The following is a 12,824-nucleotide window of genomic DNA, read 5'->3' as shown; positions in this document are numbered from 1 at the left end:
AATAATATATGGAATGCAATTAGCAAGTACACATCGAAAAAGGCTGAACTAACAAACAGAAAACGGAAAGGTGAAAATTTAAAGGAAAAAACAGTTATTGGGAAAAATGGAGTCTGGGACACTTTTGTATAACTTCAACTATAATTCCTACTGAATTCTATGGTAAAAACCATTATTTATCACATTACAAGAGAAGCCATAAAGACAAAACCTCGTTAACTCTGGACAGTCTTTTATGCGTTTGAATGCTAGTGGTGTTTTAGGTAGAGGAAGGAAAAACGGAGATTAAAGTTGTTAGCCTTTAAACGACATTCATCAATCCTGGTGAAAATCGTATCATTATGAATAAGAGGCTGGTGTCCTGGTTAGGATAGGCTCTTCCGAAACTTTACTTCATTCGTAAGTTCCTCATTGAGTAAAATGGATTGAACGGGAGAATTATGAGGGATTGAAGTTTAGCAATTTTTAATCGTTTCACAGGCATGTTATCTTGAACACTTTGGGATTCTTAGTTTCATAGCTGTATATAACAGTTTGTTCTGTGGTCCATGTGTTTGATTTTATCATTATGATTTTACATCATATTGTTAATGTTATAGTAGTATTTCAACTTGGGCTTTAAGATATTCCTGAGATATAAAAGTTATTTTTTTCTAGAAAGTACGTTGCTATTGGTCTTGAGGTTGCAAGACAATAACCTCTTTGCTCTTATAACTACATGGTAAGAGCCAAGACATGAACTTTATGAGGACAGGGATAGATGATTGACTGTATGAAACAGTGAGAAGGGTAGATTTGTTTTTCTCCACATGTAAAAGATATACATAGATTCGGTCACAACTTCCTTTTTTTCCTTTGCTTCAGAATAGTTGACTCTGACCAACCATATGGTTACGGATGGATTGGTTGCAGTGGAAGGCCCTGGGATTGGATTTTATGAAGTGGTATGCTCTTCACTCTAGGGAAGTGAATACCTACCAGATCAATAAAGGCAGAGGAACTACTTTCTCACTTTGCAAGATTTTAAGATTACAGATCGCCTCTTCACGAGAACTACCTGTAACCAGATCAATAACAATAGCAGAGTTGGTTTTTGTTGCTAATTGTGGATTTACCTTCAATGGAATGAGCCTGTAAAAACCCTTGAAGTCCACTTTTCCATCGCTTCAGACAGACGGATCTGAGACCCTGCCCATCTTCTGATAATGTTATCATGAGAGCCTGATCACGAGAACTACGGTGTAACCTTATGTATTAGGTCAGTGGAGGTAGCCTTCAATAGATTTTTCGGGAATGGGCCCATATAATTTTCTCTGATCGGGATCGAACAGTGGACGGGCATTTGTATGAATTTATGCATATTTCCGCAAAATATGGTTTTAGTAACTGATAAATGACTCAAATACAGACCAGCATTCGAAAGGAATAAACAAATCGCACAATACTTGTCACGTATCAAGTACAAATTTATGCTTTGTAAACATAAGCCTGTTTGCGATGTCCAGATGCCAAATTTTGTTTCCAAGTTTAGAGTGACTGAAAATTTAATACTTGGAAGAATACCCAATAGAAAGAGAACAAAAGTAATTTCAGTCTTACTTGGGATTCATTTCATGTGCACATTGTCATTGCCCAGGATTTATTCTCTGATGAAATGGAAACCCAACATCGATTCTGCATATTCAAATATTCATACAACGTAGAACTGAGGGACATTAATGCCTGAGGGAGCAGAATGTCTTGCAAATTTAATTAGTAATCTGGCGGTGCATGATTTCGTCATAGACTTTTTCACACAGACAATGCAAAGTCTGGCGTAGGTCCCAAATAAGAAATTTATCGAATGCCCCACCCCTTCCCAGTCTCTCTCTCTCTCTCTCTCTCTCTCTCTCTCTCTCTCTCTCTCTCTCTCTCTCTCTCTCTCACACACACACACACAAACACTTGACCTTCTGAGTGGAGCCAAGGATTTTAAATTAGTAACTCAGTTATGATGGGGCTCCCCCACCCCCTACTGCCAAATTTTGGATATTGTTGCTCTTTATAAAAAAAACGTGAATGGAAAAAACCAAAAATAATACAGTACCACTAGAACTTCTGAAGAATCAGTTACCAGTGAATGACTTGTGAACGTTCTTTTAGCTTTTTGTGTGTTGTAGGTTATGTTCTAAGGATAGTGGTGACAGGATGGTGTTAGTTCTGATCTCGTCAATCTCAGGCAGTCGGTAGACAGATACCTCAGTAAGTTCTCCTCTTTCACTCGCACAGATGCTTTAGGCCTATATAATACAAAGCGCTGGAAAACATGAGCTCTCTTCGGAGTAACGAATGTGAATCTAGATTACTATACTTATATTGCACCCTTCTTCAGTATGTTGGAGGACATTAAGCCTGTTTCCTAAATTTCAGTCGTATAGAAAGTGTAATTTAAAGCCAAACTAGAGAGACCGAGTATGATTGCTCATAGGGTCTCTAAACTTGGTCGACGTTTCAGCAGGATCATTGTACTGAACCATTTCAAGCCTCATTGTGACACATTGCCCAAGCTTCCACAGATAAGTAACATGAACTTTAGTGCCATAAAGTCTGCCACTCCCAAGGGGCAGACTCATCAAAGCGCAGATCAAGCTACAGTTGACCGAGACCCTCAAAGCCATGTCAAATCTGTGAAAGAATTTCTCAAGTAGTTGTTCAGCTATATGTAAATAAATGTTTTCCTTGAAAGCCATCTTAAGATGAGAGTGGGAATGAATATATTATATATATATATATATATATATATATATATATATATATATATATATATATATATATATATATAAAAAGCACACACACACACACACACACACACATATATATATATATATATATATATATATATATATATATATATATATATATTTTATATATATACATACCATTATTACAAAGGATGATAAGGCCTTTATAATGTGATCATCCTTTTGGTAATCTGTAGTTTATAAATGAAGAATAATTGATCGTTTGCAGATGCTTGGTTGTTACATGCATAATACTAAAATTACATGTATTCCATTCATTTTTATATAATCCACAGTTATAAAAAATATGGGTTTTATTGTTAAATATGAAATTTAAATCAGTATGCTTGTATTTAGTCATTTAATCAAAAGATTTTTTATGACGTACACTGATGACAACATTCGTGCATATCAAACTTTATATATTGTTATTCGTACAGAAACCCGAGGCTAGACAAGGAATGTGATCCCTTTATTTCGATCCCAAGTAGGTTGCCGGACCGGTGGGCAGAAAGAATCGTGTATAGGTTAACAGGAATGAAGGCTTTGGTATCTGTGACTTCTTCCAGTGGTTTCCGGAACGACCAGAGGGTCTGGAAGAAGAAGTCGAGAAGACATCAATGCAAGCTATAGTGGGACTGAGGAATTGCATTTTTTTTTATTCTTTTCCTTCTTAGATATCGGAATATTTTCCCTTGTGTCATTTGCAAAAGAATATTGAAGGCATAAACAACAGTAAATGAGTCTCTCTCTCTCTCTCTCTCTCTCTCTCTCTCTCTCTCTCTCTTAGCCAATCAGGAGTCGCTTTCACCTCTTCTTTTCGAGGGTGTTGAATGGACACTTGTGATTGGCTAAAAGAGATCTGGAACTGGAAGGTTTTCAGTCAGACGGTAGCCGCGCCTTCGTTGAGCCATGTTTGTGATCCTCCGTCAACGTTGTGACAAAGTGACTTCTTGTGATCAAAGGATTTTTGTGTTCATTAAGGTGAGTTAATCTGTAGTGGTTGAGAACTCCGCGAACATAGACGCGTGAGAAGCATAGTTTTACGGTCACAGAAATTTGTGATATAGCTGGAGGTTTGTTAGGCCGTGGGAGTCTTGTAAATGTTCCTTTCCGAAGGCCTTTGGTGAGGAATTTTATCCGTATATGAGAGTATCTGATAGTATATTATAGTACCGGTGAAGGACGCTGAATTTCATGTGTATTAAACTATCAGCCTTTGCAATAGATAAATGCTAGAGCTTAGGATCCCAAAACTAGCCAAAGGAGATCTCCAGCATAGCCTGCGTAAATTTGGCCTTCAGTCATGATTGTTGGGTCGCCAGTTATGTTTAACTCCAACTAGAGCGATGCTTCATTGCAGTGTGCATGGAATCAATATATTGTGAATGGAGCCCATGTGTTTTTGAACTAAAATGACTTATTTGCTTCTTAGACTCATTGTGCTTGTTACTTCATTGTAATCTATTGCAATACGCTATCTCGCAATGTCTGCTGTAGTTTTCTTTTTTTTGGTAGGGGGAGGGGAGGGGAGGGGAGACCGATGTGAAGCATAGATCAGTTAAAGAAAATCTGACATAAAACGCTAATGATGATGATTATGAGAACGGCAAGGTGATAAAGCATTTAGGCACTGACAAGGCCAATTCTCGCCTACCCAACTTCTACTTTGTGTCATGGGGGTCTGGGATTCCTTTGGAAACTGTGACCAAGTTCAACATTGCTTTTCTGACACGAAGACCAGCAGCTTAGAGGAAGCAACCATTTTATTGAAATGGAGTTAGTAATCAATTAATATCCTTCGTGCCCCTCAAACTCCAGTTACATAATGATTGGTCGTTATTGTGCACCTCAGTTGTAGACTGATTTTTGAGACAGGAGGCAGAAGTATTGCATAGATTAGTTTTTAAAAACCATTTTACCTTTATCGCAAACTTTTAAGATATTTCAACACTGTTTCATACAAGTTTGTCAAAATGTTAAAACTTCAAAACACTGTAGTCTTAGGTTCTCCTATGAAGGTTATTTATTTGTTGTTGTTCATTGAAGATGGCTTTGTGGCAGCGCGGGATCTTTCTCGTATGAGTAGTCCAAAAATTTTAAAAGGCTCTGTGTTAATGCAAGGGAAATAAGAAGGGCACAATTCCCAATCCTCCGGAAAGTCCTTGTGCTCAATAGTTGAAAGCGTAATGTAATGACAGCGAGACCTGGTGAAGTGGGCGTTACATCAGGCATGAAAGCAGGGTTTTATTTGATAGTGATTTTTGCAATGAACATAATCGTTCAGTCAACACGGTATCGCAAGCTTAAGATGGCTACTTTATCTAGAAAATCAAGGGTTATTTTACTGGCCAAAAAATCGATGAAAGTTTGAATGCTGTTGTGTCAAGATGTGATTCAGTTTCTGTTGTCTTCAAGTTTGTTCAGGGTACTGGTGGAAATAGATATTTTGGAAACAAAGTATACGTCAAGGCTGTATCCAGGAACCCAGGAGCGGGGATCAGAGTAAAAATTCTGGAATTCTTGTAAAAATGTGGATTTTCTTTTCAAATTCCTGTCGCAGTATTAAGGAATAGCTTATTTAGTAGATCTAGGCCGGCTGTCCGCGGTGAGCTAGACTATGGCAGTTGACGTTTTTCTATAGAACTTTAGCTGCTGAACAAGAATTTAAAGTAATATTTTGTCGCTCGGCTGTAATTAACCTGTAAATTTCATGGTTGTAAAAAAACTGTTTTGCAACGACTGATTCCAAATATACCAAGCATTTAAGGGACCAGTTTCATGTTGGGAATCTTTTATACTAAAAATTTTAATACAAGGTAAATTTAGGGTAAAACATTAATTTTTACGAGAATAGCTAACGGTATTTTCAAACATCCCATCAAAATTAACATTAAAATGGGGGACCATCAACTTGGTGATTCGTTGGTTGTTTTAGGTGTGGTAAATAACTTGGGAAAATGGTTTGGACACCTTATTGTTGTATTTCCTTCTTATATATGTCATTTAGAACACGAAAAACAAGCATAAAAAAATGGTTTCGAATAAATGGACAGCAGGAACCATTCCAAAAAACACTTTTCATGCATTACTAGTACTGTTGATTCCAGGCCCTATCACGTATTGCGCGGTCTTACAGGTGAGCCAATCACCTTCTTTGCCTTTGCAACTGATTCTAGAGAGTAGTATTATCATGCTGGTGTTCCGTCTAGTGAGTAATAATGGAAAAATGACTTTTTCATGGCAATTGACATTTGCTTATGTTATTTTACTTATTTTACAAGATTTTAATCTTGGTAATATTCTTTTATATTTTCTGTAACCCATGTGGCTACAACTTTCAGATCTGCATAAGCATTCATGTTCAACATTTGACTAGAATGCCAGAACAAATACTTTTAAAGACTGAGTGTGCCAAGAATATTTCAAAAATGCGGATAAGGCGATCCATCAATAAATAACTCTGTTGACTGTCACTTGTTTATCTCAACAACTTCGCCCCAACTCGAAAAAAACAGAGAATTTTCTCCATTGAATAGTGTCCAATCGAAATGTTGTAGACATCTTCATCCAACAAATTCCATTCTTGCAGTTCACTCTGCTGTTTGGTTCACGAACCAGGTCATTCAGTTTATTGTGTTATGAGACTCTGTTTCATGCTCAACTGCTCATAAAAGGTTTATCCTGGCTCAATATTTCATTGTTCAATGTTTCTGATGGAGGCTGAGGGACAAGTATATCAGTAGAATGCCCAACAGGACGAATAGCAGACTGGAGAATTTACCTTTGAACACTTTCGGTTATGTCCTGTGCAGGGAACCCGAATTGGCACCGCTGTATTAACAAGCCTTCAAAGGTCAATTACAATGTTTATGTTAGCAATGTAATAAAATGGATGGAGAAAAATGCTGTAATGTCATGTCTGTTAAGCAAAAATAAAAGTCAGTTAAATGGTCCACCTGCTCCCTCCAAAACGTCAACTCCAAATTCAAATTTAAAAGGGGCCTGTGCCTTTCATCCAGGCAGACAACTGGTGCACCTTAGAATTACCGCTTATTTATTTGTTACATAACTTATTAATATTGTGACAAGTTGAAATTGACTGTTTTAGTTTCACTCAGTTTTACATTTCATATGATAAATACTTATGACTAACATGCACTTCTGCATCATTGGGTAGAATAACAGCTTAGAAATAATGAAAATTTTGAATTAAATGTTCTTCGGCGGAATATAATTATCAAACATAATATAGTCAATACTGTGTTAATGGAAATAAAATAAACGAAACCTCGACTTCCATTTCAAGGACTGTTCATGATTCATGCCATTGAAATCAAGATAGTTATGAGTAATTGTGAATGACACCGAGCCTAACCATGGTAGTGATCTTAATCCCTAGAACCTGAGGCCGTCCGTGCGGATGCACAGTGAGACCTCGTGACAGCAAGTAGGTTTTCTGACATTTAATATCACACGTTTTTTCTTCATTTTGCAGCATTTTTATTTCCCTAATTTTCATTTTCCAAAAGTAATTCTTAATAAATTTCGAACCTGATATGTTCATTTTGTAATCCCTTATCTTTATCAGGTTTTCAATTCCAACTGCTAATTTTTACCCTGGAAAAAATAGGTACCAGCTCCACTACCTGTAACAGGCTGAGTGCTAATACTTGTATATACAAAACTCTGCCAATTGGAGTGTAGCCTAACCGATGGCCCCTGGCAGAGGGACATTTGGCCTGATAATGTATTTCCTCTCCGTGTGCACTAGCTACGTAAGGAGATTTTGGATTTGATGCAACCGTAGCATCATCACGGCATCATGGTTCAAATAGGGCTTTTAGTTCCATAAAACCATAACATGTGGGTATTTGAATACCTTTCATAGCTTGGGAAATCACGAGGATCATTTCTTGCAGTCGATACATTTATCAAGTGATAAATCTAATTTATTTACTTGTTTTGCACCTAATATGACTACATTTTGCCTTATGCAAATCATGAGGTGAAATTTCCCAAATTATTATATAAAAAGGCGCCAGTCTTTTGGTGAGACCAATGGGCGCATGATTCCCCTGTTTCCAGAATAATTAGTGAATTGTCCTTAGAATTAAATTATGCTGAAAGACTTAAGACTTTCAAAAACGACTGTGACATTTCAAGCGTCTCCTTTACCCCCTAGTTGGTGACACTTTCTCCCCACCAGTGAAGGTAGAAGGTTCTTTACTAAGGAAGTGTATCCAGAAGTGTATGAATAAAATTCAAGGGTGCCTCTGTGGCTATCTGCAATAGTGGTTAAGGTGGATGTGACACGATGATTCTATTTCTTAATCTGATCGGGATTAGTTATATAATCAATAAATGGGTTATTCTGATGTGCCTTCGCTCTCTCTCTCTCTCTCTCTCTCCGTGAAATAACGAGGGAATATATTCTTATTGCTCATAAAGGAGGTCTCGGCTTGTCTTGAGGGAAGGCAAAAGACGGAGGAGGAGAGGAGGAGGATGTGACGTCATCTTCACTTATTTTGTAAGGCCCTTCTTTCAGTCCATCAAGTGGGATACAGTTCATAATTTTTTTAATAACCATCTTTTTCTTAGCAATTCTTGAATAGTTTGCCTTTAGTTTCATCTTGTTTTAATTTTTCGCCTTTATTTTTTGTATTTGACGTCTTTTAGTAAAGTGGTGCTTTGTACTCTTTATGATGATGAAATGTTGGCCTCAATGGACGAGTGATTCCCGTGATGAGTTTTATGAAGGCTGCAACGGTCGGATCTACTTTGTTTCCAGCGTTGGTAAAGATCATTCTTGTCTCTTGACAGTTTTCGAAGTAATGAGACAGGTACTTAGAGCAAAAATAGGTGTTCTTTCATGTACATGGCCTTAGAAAATCAGTTATGTTGTTTCTATACCAAAGTGTCTAAAGGTTTGGAAATGAACGTTTCAGTTTTATGTTTTTATTTTATTTTTAGTTCGTGATAGTTAAACACTAAGATTTAACTCCTTGCCGTAAGTAGTATGGGTATGCTTACAAATTATCTGCTTGAAATTCAAGGCAGTTAGTATATTCAAGTAAAGAAAATCTTTTGTTTTCAGACCGATAGAGAGAGGAACTACCTCTCGCCAGTTGATCTCCACCATCCTGAGAATCCTGTGAGCCAAATGTTCCGCTGAAATTAATTGAATAACTTTATATAGCTACCGACTGTCGCTTATTCAACTATTGACCAAGGTAACTGAAATATCTAAACCATTTCTAATCTGTGAAGGATTTTGTAAACTGTTTTTCTTGCCATAAGATGGGGACATACAGAAATATAGATATCAGTAAAGCTTTAGTTAGCTGGACTTTTAGATTGTTATATAAGCCATTTTCAATTTTTTTTATTTGAATAGATTTTATCCAACTCTATAAGGCACTGTTCAGGAATTTCAATGATGTTAAATTACTTGGTTTTCTGAAAACGGTCATTCAGTGTCGCTCTTTTTTTTTTTTTTTTTACATGGAAAGGAAATTGATGAATAGGTTCAATTTTGGGTTTGAAAGGTGTAATAAATAGAGAAAAACCTGAAAACCAGGGACTTGAATGCAGATGCACTATGAGATAATCAGAGTTAGTCTGGTCTCCTTTACGTTTAGAAAATAGAGCAGGATTCGAAATTTCTGCAAGAATGGAAGAAAGATAATTGGGATGAATGTTAGGGGTGTCGGATGAAATGGGATGACAATGGATGGATAGATGGTGGCATAGAACCGATAGGGTCCTACGCCGTAGAGGTCAGCGTCAGGGAAGTGCTAGTGTTTGGGAGAACGGTAGAGGGGCTTACGTGGTGGTGATGTAGGAAAAGTGCACCCCTTAGAGGTGCATTGAAACAAGAAGGAAAATGTTTCATAAAGGCTCCCTCAGTGACCTTCCTTGATGAAGCTAGGAAGTAAAAGGGTTAAACTTGGTGGTATAGCTATATAGGGGTTTTGTCAAGAATGCAGATATTTGTTTCTTTTTTGCTGGAAAGGAATTTAATTGACTTCAGTATCCAAATTTTCACATGTCGTGATATGTAACTCTTGGCCCGTAAAACAATCTTTGTTTGAAACACTAAAAATATCTTATTTTTTCATATATGACTCAATTAGGTCAATGTTAATTTTTTATTTATTTTTTTTTTTAGATGGGAATGCCGACCAAGGAAGTTTAGTATATAAATTCAATTGGGGGATCTGGTTATGCACTTTTTCGATTACCTCTGACATGGTAGATCGTCCTTGGTTCATTATTGGTAAAGTGGATACCTACTGATATATTGCTCATGCTAGAGCACTTTCTCAGAAATCTTAGTTAAACTTGAATGGAAAGGAGTCGTCGAGTGTTGATCATTACTACTGATAGGGTTTAAGACTGTTTGGTTTCAGGCCCCCATTTACTCGGTCTATATTTGAATAGTCGATTGCATAACGTGAATTCTCATATTAAAGGAATGTGTCACTTTGAGAATATTCAAAGTGAATTTGCTGTTACACAGAAGATATGAATTTTAGCATCTCGTTATATCCAGTTTTTTAGAAATGTTAGTTTTTTGTAGAACACTGGTCTTGTCATGAATCGAGTTGAAAGCAAGTGTAAGATATTTTCATTCTCTTTCAGTGAAGGCCTTCCTGAGAACCTGGGATTTGATGATAATGACACAAGATGAATGTTGGCGTCCGACAACAGAATATACCCAAAGTAAGGAATCATAATGTATGTCGATTTATTCCTATTGTAGACATTGTCGTATTTCTAATAGATTTGTTGCAGTTTTCCGCGTTTTCCTTTCACCTTTTATCCTCTGTAGTTGTCGTTGAAGTCGTGGTGATGGTATATGTATATAATATGACTTAATTAGGTGACCAGTGCATAGTTGAAGAGAAACTCTTATTACCTAACATTCCTTAAAGCAGCATAATTTCTCTAAAAATCAAAGTTTACACAAACAATGTGTTTGTTTAGGTATTGACTTCGTAAAAAGTGACGCAATTTTGGTCAAACTGAAAAATGCATCTCTTCATTAGGGCACAATTTTAGGCTTTAAAAGTTCAAATTTATTACTTAATGTCAAGCTCTGAAACTTTTTTTCGGGGTATTGAATCATAGCTATGCAAATTTTGAATATGTTTTCTTTGTGACAGAGAAGCTTGGAACGAAGTAGTCCCATTGACCATTAAACTAAGGGATAAAGTTAATCATTTTTTCCTGAGAATTGCGGGTGTGGAAACTAAAGACCAAAACTCTGATATAAACCATTTTTCTTCTGATCAAACTTTTGTTGGAAGCAATTCAAGTCAAAAATAGTTTTAATATTAAGATTAACATTATAATTTAGTTGGTCAAATAAGTTTCTGACAGTCAATGACTGGTACTAAAACGGTAAATCTTAAAATAGGCTTGAAATCAAAATAACTGATATTGAATTTGATGCAGAACTTAAGAAGATAATTCAAAGTCAATAAAGAATGAGTTTTACCATGTCTAATAGGGAATGAATGGATGTGTAAATCTAAACGTTAAAGAAAGCCCATTGATATAAACATGAAGTGATTGGTACAGTGTTTATATTTTGTAAGAGGGTATAGTGTTTACGTAGTGCTTCTTCAGCTGTATCAGTGTCATTCATCAAGAGTGTTTTTATCATGGAATATTTATTGCAGGAAACTGAATTTCCATGTGCTTTGATGGTTACTGTCTTTTCTTTCCCGTTCGACTAAAAATAAATTGATCTGGAAAGCTTTCACCTTGTTGAGGGTTTTGACCATTCTGATATATAAAAAGGAAACGAAGTTAAACAGTTCAAAAAATAATTCTGCGTTAATCTAGTTTGCTCAGAACCAAATTAGTAAGGCACGGTCAGTAAACTAGCTTCTTAGAGCAAACATACGTACAACCTGGGAGAGAAATCTTTTCGTTGTTTCAATCATCAGTGACTAGGGTGCACAGACTCAAAGCACTTATTGTTTTTTTTAATTAATATCTTTCGGAGTCTGCACTGACATCGGTTTCTCTTGGAGATAGGAAAATGTTCCCATCATCATTTATACCTTTAGTCAGCATCCATGTTTCTGCCTTTTTCAGTAACTTTTATCTTATACCCGGACCATCTCAGTTTATGAATCACCTCATAAATCTTTCCACTGCACTGACTAGGAGGTCTTTTTCTGTCAGCATCCATTTTCCATTTCTTCAATACAAGGCTCTTCTTGCCCTGACTAACCTTTCAAATCTTTTTTCCATTTCCAGTGTCCCCATCGTTAATAACCTCTCAACGCTCCTCAAGTCCAGTGTCCCCAACACCTGCCTTGTTACGACAGTAAGTTGTCCCTTCTCCATCTCCATCCGTATTATTGTGCCGATGCATCGTCACGAAAAGTCCCTTACTTGCATATTTTGCAGTCATGACCATCTCTGGCATTGCAATCTGTTACTGGGTAAATAGTGTTGCATTCACATGGCTACCTTCTTGATAAACTTTACATATGCTTCGTTTCCATATGATCTGTTGATCTTAATCTCTCATTTTCATTCCACTCTTCCATTTTTCAAACATTATTACAAACTCATCTAACTCTGCCGTAAACACTAGAGTTATTTGCACAGGCATTTACCAGGGACCACCCTTTCTGTATCTATCAGTATTTTCTCCATTACTAAGATAAACAATTAGTCTCGGGTGACCGTTAGTGACATTAGCATTTATCTTGAATTCCTTGGACAAGCCATCCACTGTCTTCACTCTTGTTTTGTGGAATGGTAACTATGCGAGTCTCATTGGTACTATCTGCCTTAACAATGTCTTTCTAAAAGTGTTTTGGTTTTCCATAACCTCTCAAGATCTACAGATATGTGGGACCTGTAGCGGGGCAGTGCCATCAGTGCACCTCACACGGTGCACCGTAGGCATTACTTAGTGTTCTTTGCAGTGTCACTTTGTCCCTTAGCTCTACCCACTTTCATTCCTTTTACTGTTCCTCCGTTCATATTCTCTTTCCACCCTCTTCTAACAATTGTGTT

At 36.8% G+C, this 12,824-nt stretch overlaps 1 long non-coding RNA gene across 1 annotated transcript; it reads left to right on the top strand.

Annotated features, from left to right (window-relative positions):
• The first annotated feature begins 3,644 nt into the window (after positions 1 to 3,644).
• On the top strand, positions 3,645 to 10,555 carry LOC136843632 (uncharacterized). The gene is made up of 3 exons (XR_010854610.1): positions 3,645 to 3,764; positions 8,878 to 9,013; positions 10,425 to 10,555. It is a non-coding gene; the product is annotated as an uncharacterized lncRNA (long non-coding RNA).
• Positions 10,556 to 12,824: the final 2,269 nt, after the last annotated feature.

The sequence above is a fragment of the Macrobrachium rosenbergii genome, chromosome 12 (genome assembly GCF_040412425.1).
Source record: "Macrobrachium rosenbergii isolate ZJJX-2024 chromosome 12, ASM4041242v1, whole genome shotgun sequence".
Classification (NCBI taxonomy): Eukaryota; Metazoa; Arthropoda; class Malacostraca; order Decapoda; family Palaemonidae; genus Macrobrachium; species Macrobrachium rosenbergii.
This window is presented reverse-complemented; position numbering and strand designations above follow the sequence as displayed.